We start from the raw sequence: 5,948 nt of genomic DNA, 5'->3' as shown, positions 1-5,948 counted from the left end.
GTCAAATATTGTCAAATATCAACAGTGACATTAAATTATTTTGAATATTTAGTTTTAATTGAAAAAGTGGAATTTCCTCTCATTGGTAAATTAAGTGAGGATCATTTATATTTTTTTCTTGAAGAGAAGTAAAACAACAATGAAAGCATCACAGAACTCTTCTATATATATATATATATTTCATTCATTCATAGGGTCTGGTAATATGATGATAAATAACAGATATTTGTCAACCCGTAAAACGTTGTCTTTACTGTTTTAATGAGAAAGTTGTTCTTTGTTTCTCTGGTTTTATTTGATCACTGGCAAAACTGCAAATCAATCAGCGATATCCAAAAACATGCTGCGTAAACTGGACACCTTCTAACTGCGGTGAAATATATTGGTTTATATGTAATTCACTAAATGGCTTCTAAATTGAATTTCACAAAATGTACAGCATCAGTAATACAACTTGAAATTACACAATCAAACAATGATATGTCGTATCAGTGTTGCCCACCCTAACCTCACACAAACACACACACACACTATAAGCATCAACACCATTTGTTTTCCAGTTGTGTAAATAGTTTGCTTGTATATTTCTTAAACACTGATAAGATTTAAAGATTTTGTTTTGATTCAAACCAGGCCAAATAAATATTAACTTATGATTGTGAGGTTTTCCTTAATTAATCAGGTGTGTGTTGTTTTTGTAAAATATCTATATTTTGATCTGTTTTGAAACATTATATGGCTATTAGCTGAGACTTTTAAAGGTTTGTTGGATGTTTTAGCTTCTTCTGTTGGTTTAAGTAGTTAAATGTCAAATGAAGTTTCTCTATTTCATTCCTTTTGTACAGTTATTCTTTTAAATAAAGTCCCAAAAAGTCCATATTTCCTTGTCTTTGTTTATTCTATATTTGTGTATGCAGCTACAAATTTATAAGTATTATTGTGTTTACTGACATCAGAGAGACTAAATAACGTGGCTCTGTAGATGTCAAACTAAAGAGCAGGAAGACCAGAAGTATTTGATCAGACAGACCTGATATTCTGTACAGATACTGAAGGGGAACTGACTTTATATGAAGTGATGGTTTTGTTAGTTTGGGACTATTTTTGTGATATAATTTAGCATTCACACTCTCATGTGCTGTTGTCTAATTTTTTTATGTATCATATGAAGCATTAAGGCTTATTAACAAAAATAGAGCAAAAAATAATACTAATGTTTATAACTGTTGATTCATGTTTTCTTCCTATTTCTTATTTCAGTGTCTGTCATGATCCTGTCCTGAGTGCTGTGTTTTTGGGTTTTCATTCTGAGGGTTTGGGTTTGTAGCTGTTATTTAGTCTGTGTTTTGTTTCCATGTCTTAGTTCCCAGTCCGGTGTTTGTCTTAGTATTTACTTCTGGTCCTTGTACTTCAGTGTTGTTGTTTTGATCTGTACAGTATCTGTCTTATAGTGTTTTGGGTTCTGTCCTGTCTATTGCCCTGTGTCCAGTATCTGTTATGTAGTCAGTCTGTGTTTTGGGTTTCAGTCATGTCTGGTGTCTAGTTTACTCTGTGTGTTTGTGCTGGTTTGTCTGGTACTGTCTGTGTGTCTGGTTTTGTGGTTATGATCTGTTTAGTTATGATTTTGTTCATTTGGCTCTAGTCTGTGTAGCCTTTATTATTATTCATCCACATCTTTAAGTTCGAGGTTCGATTGTGGAAAATATTTTATTATAATACGTGCAAATAGATTTCTTTTCTTTAGACATGAAGTTTAGAAAGGCAGTCCCTTGGGAAACCTGAGACGCCCCCTGGGGAACCACGCCCCAGACAACAAAAGAGCGACACGCGACCTGCTCTTCCCTCTTCGCTCTTCTCTTCGCTGTTGGCTCTTCCACTCTGCTCGGCCCTCTGGACGCTTCGGCACGTGTGGCGTGCCTCGCCAGGCAACGCCCAGACTCGGCCAGCGAAACAAACAGGCCTTTTGTTCGCCTGAAGCTACACACGTGAAGTGCCGCGACATCGATCTGCCTTCAGTTTGTTTTATTTTCTTTATTTCTTTTGTTTGTTAAAGTTATCAGTCCGTTAAGTTACACTGGACTAATTCAGGAACGACCAAGTTCTATTTTAAGCCTTTTTCGTCGAGCCAACTTCACAGAGGTCAGACCAAGCCACGTGGTCTCGCCAACTGCAACGAAGGAAACCTGAAAACAGCCGAATTGCCAGACGGAGGAGGCGTTTTCAATCAGACACGGAAAACCCTGGAGAATCCCTAGCAAAAAGCCAGGATCGGCAGCTAGTGGGACCCGTGCAACAGGCCAAAAACAGGCTGTCGACAAGCAGTAAGACTCAACACACGTTCTGTGATCAGATGTCCATTTTAACTCCTAAAATCATAGCATTAGTTTACTTTCAGTAGTTCTTCTATGCCGTATGAGTCAAATGCTTCCCACAACCGAACTTCCAGGCTCATTGTTCAGCAAATGTTTATGTTCCCTGTATCCAACCATCTTTTTATCACCTTAGTTAGAGAATAAATTCACTGTAAAATAATCAAGAGCTGTGTGTGTTGCCTATTTATAGTTCCTGCCAAGAGAATTGACCCTTTAGTTATGAGACTGACTGACTGATTTAAGATAATTGAGCGATTAACAACTAACTGATCACTAGTAATAATTGTATAATTATTCAAACTACCTAGAGGTCCGGAGACTCTAGGATTATAATAACTCCGGTGGTGCCCTTAACGAGGAATTAAATTAAAATGATTTTATGAATCTTAAAAATTCATAATTGGGTATCAATTCTTAGAAATTTATTAAAATGCATAACTAATAAATTTAGGTCTGCTACAAATATCAACAACAGTTAACATAACTACTCAAACAGAGGCAAACGTAATCAGGTAACTAAAGATTTAATTGAACTTAATTAAATGCTTTGAGTCTTTGGAGACTGCAGTCCTTTGTCATTGAAAGTTTTGGCTGTCCTGGATTATGTCACACCTAGGTGATGTGGTAATAAAACAAACAATAAGGTCAGTTGCCACGGAAACATGTGTGGGGGGCCAGTTTTGATAGGCTGTTCATCCTTGATCCTTGTCACCCATGTTGCTCCCACCTTGCTCGTTAGTCCGTGTGTATATATACCTGGTGTTTCTGTTGAGTCTTTGTCTGGTCATTGCTGTGTGTAGACGAGCTGTCATGTGTAGCTCTGTGCCTGTCTCATCACTGTCTTGGATCTGCACCTGCTTGGATTATCTGTTTAATTTGGATTGTTTATTCTCTGGATGAATCTCAGCCACTCTGTCAGTAAGTGTGCTCGCCTCTTGTTTTGCCACAATAAACCCTTTTGAATCATACCTGCTGCCCTGCGTTTGGGTCCACCAACCTGCTTCATCACCACACACCCCTGACAGTTTCCTTGGTGGTCTGAGGCCGTATATCCCCAAGATAGACTTAGCATTTAAAGAAATATGTGACTCTGAGATCAGAATAGCAGAATTAGATGAAGCAATTAAGAGAATAGCAGTAGGGAAAGCACCAGGACAAGATGGCCTGACATCCAATTTTTACAAATTCTTTTGGGTTGGTTGACTTGAAAGAATTTGTATTGGAGGCTATAAAGGACATTTTGAGCAATAGGACACTTACACCTACAATGAAACAGGGACTAATAACTCTCATTCCCAAACAAGGCAAAGGTAAAAGATATTGATATTCTTCGCCCTATCAACTTATTGAACACTGACTACAAGCTGTTTTCTCATGTGATTGCTGACAGGTTGAGGAATGGCCTTGCTGATGTTATAAGTGATACTCAATCAGGCACTTAAGGATGATGGAATTATTGTGCTTTTGGACTTTTATAAGGCCTTCGATATGGTCGAACATAGATTTCTTTTAAAGACTTTGGAGTGGTTTGGGAATAAGTTTATTGACAATCAATCTTCTATATACAGACATCAATAGTTCAGTGTCTCTGCCATTTGGAACATCTAAGCACTTTGATATAAAAAGAGGCATTCGACAAGGTTGTCCAACATCGCCTTTGTTGTTATTGTAGCCGAATTACTAGCAATCCATGTAAAAAAAAATAGCCCGAATATCCAACCCCTAAATGTCATGGGAAATTTATTGGTAATAAGTCAATTGGCAGTTGACACCACACTTTTTTTAAAGAATGCAAGACAAGTTCCAGCAGCATTAAAAGCGATCTCTCTGTTTTCCAAAGCATCGGGTTTAAAGTTGAATATGAAAAAATGTGAAATTTTAACTATTCAAGACCATGCCACCATTAACGTGTATAATATCCAAGTAAAAAATGAAGTCAGATATTTAGGTATTGTAATTTCCAGAGATAAAAAGGTTAGAGAAACATCCAACATAGAAAATACCATTCAGAACAATAGAGCTATTCTTAACAGTTGGCTTCAAAGAGGCTTATCTGTTTTTGGACGCTTTTTACTTACTAAAATGCAAAGCTGGAAAGACTTACCTTTCCACCCTACTCATTGGATATACCCGACAAATAAGTTAAGGAGATCAATCAAGATAATTTCAATTTTATATGGAAAAATAAATCATTATGTAAATAAAAGCGATACAGTGAAATCTGCCAAAGAAGGGGGGTTAAATGCCACTGACTTTGACCCAATGAATGGTACCATCAAATTAAAATGGTTACAATTTTATTATAAAAGGCGATTGTTACTTCCCCGCTGTCTAAGGGTAGGAGAGACGTAAACATAAACCAGATGGGTTTTGGTATGGGTGGAAAGATTTATTAAACAGACTGTACAACAAAAAGTCAAACAGAAAATGGGCAAGCGGGTGCAGCTCACACAGAGTTCAATGTCAGGACCAGCGTGGGGGCAAACTACGTGGCAAATGGTAGTTGCCTCGACCCAGCAGCAGACCAGCCTATTTGACAGAGAAGGCATGAAGGCGGTCCTGCAGGCAGCTCGGCGATTGGAGGAGGGTTGGTGCGCCACTCCAATCAGGATCGTCGGATGTGGGAGGCTGGATCAGCCAGACTTCCCCGAAGACCAGCCAATATCATATACAAACATAACTTTACTCCTCACATAGTCCCAATATGGAATAACAGAAGTATATCAATTGAGAATCTTTTTTTATACAGTGAATGGATGGAAAACGGTGTCTAGTCGATTGTTCATTTATTAGATAATTGTGGTAATTTCATAGCAGATGATGTCTTCATTCGGAAATACAGTTTGATGTGCACTAAGAGGCAATTTAAAACTGTAATTAAGGAAATCCCACAAGCTCTGATCACTTTAGTAAAAGGTATGTTAACATACTCTGTGTTTATTCCTCAAGAGCCCATGTTAATCATAGATGCATGTAATTTCTTAGATAAAAATAAATGTAATCACTTCGATCTGCTTCACTTCACCACTCAAGAGAAAACATATCTTCCAGAAATTTACCAGCAATTGTATAGTGAAGATAAGAAAGAACCAGTTACCTTTCTTTTCCTGTCTTACATAAGGTAAAAGAAGTTCAATTCAAAGTGATGAATGATATTTATCAATGTAACAACTGCATCAGAGATTTAATATGGATGTGAATGTTTGTACTTTCTGTAACTTTGACGTTGAAACCGCAGAACATCTCTTCTTCTCTTGTTGTGTAACCCAGACCTTCTGGGATGCTTTCAAGTACTGGATCATGTACAACACACAAAATATCCCAATTTTAACATATGAATGTTAAATTTGGACTTCAAATGGAGAATAAAAGAACTGAATTTGGAATGAATAATTGATTTTAATGGAAATATACTTCATACACAATTGTCGATTTCTTAAAACATCCACCGTCTTTAATGCCTTTCTAAATGATATAATTCTGTATTAACAATCCTTGAAATGTTGCAAAACAAAAGTCCTACTTTTTCATGAATACTTATGCAAACTCATCTCCTAGTGTCTACTGCTGAGTCCC

The sequence above is a fragment of the Micropterus salmoides genome, unplaced genomic scaffold (genome assembly GCF_014851395.1).
Source record: "Micropterus salmoides isolate LMB-PRFRI ecotype aquatic unplaced genomic scaffold, ASM1485139v1 Ms_hic_scaffold_17, whole genome shotgun sequence".
NCBI classification, from domain to species: Eukaryota; Metazoa; Chordata; class Actinopteri; order Centrarchiformes; family Centrarchidae; genus Micropterus; species Micropterus salmoides.
Note: the sequence above shows the minus strand (reverse complement) of the source record.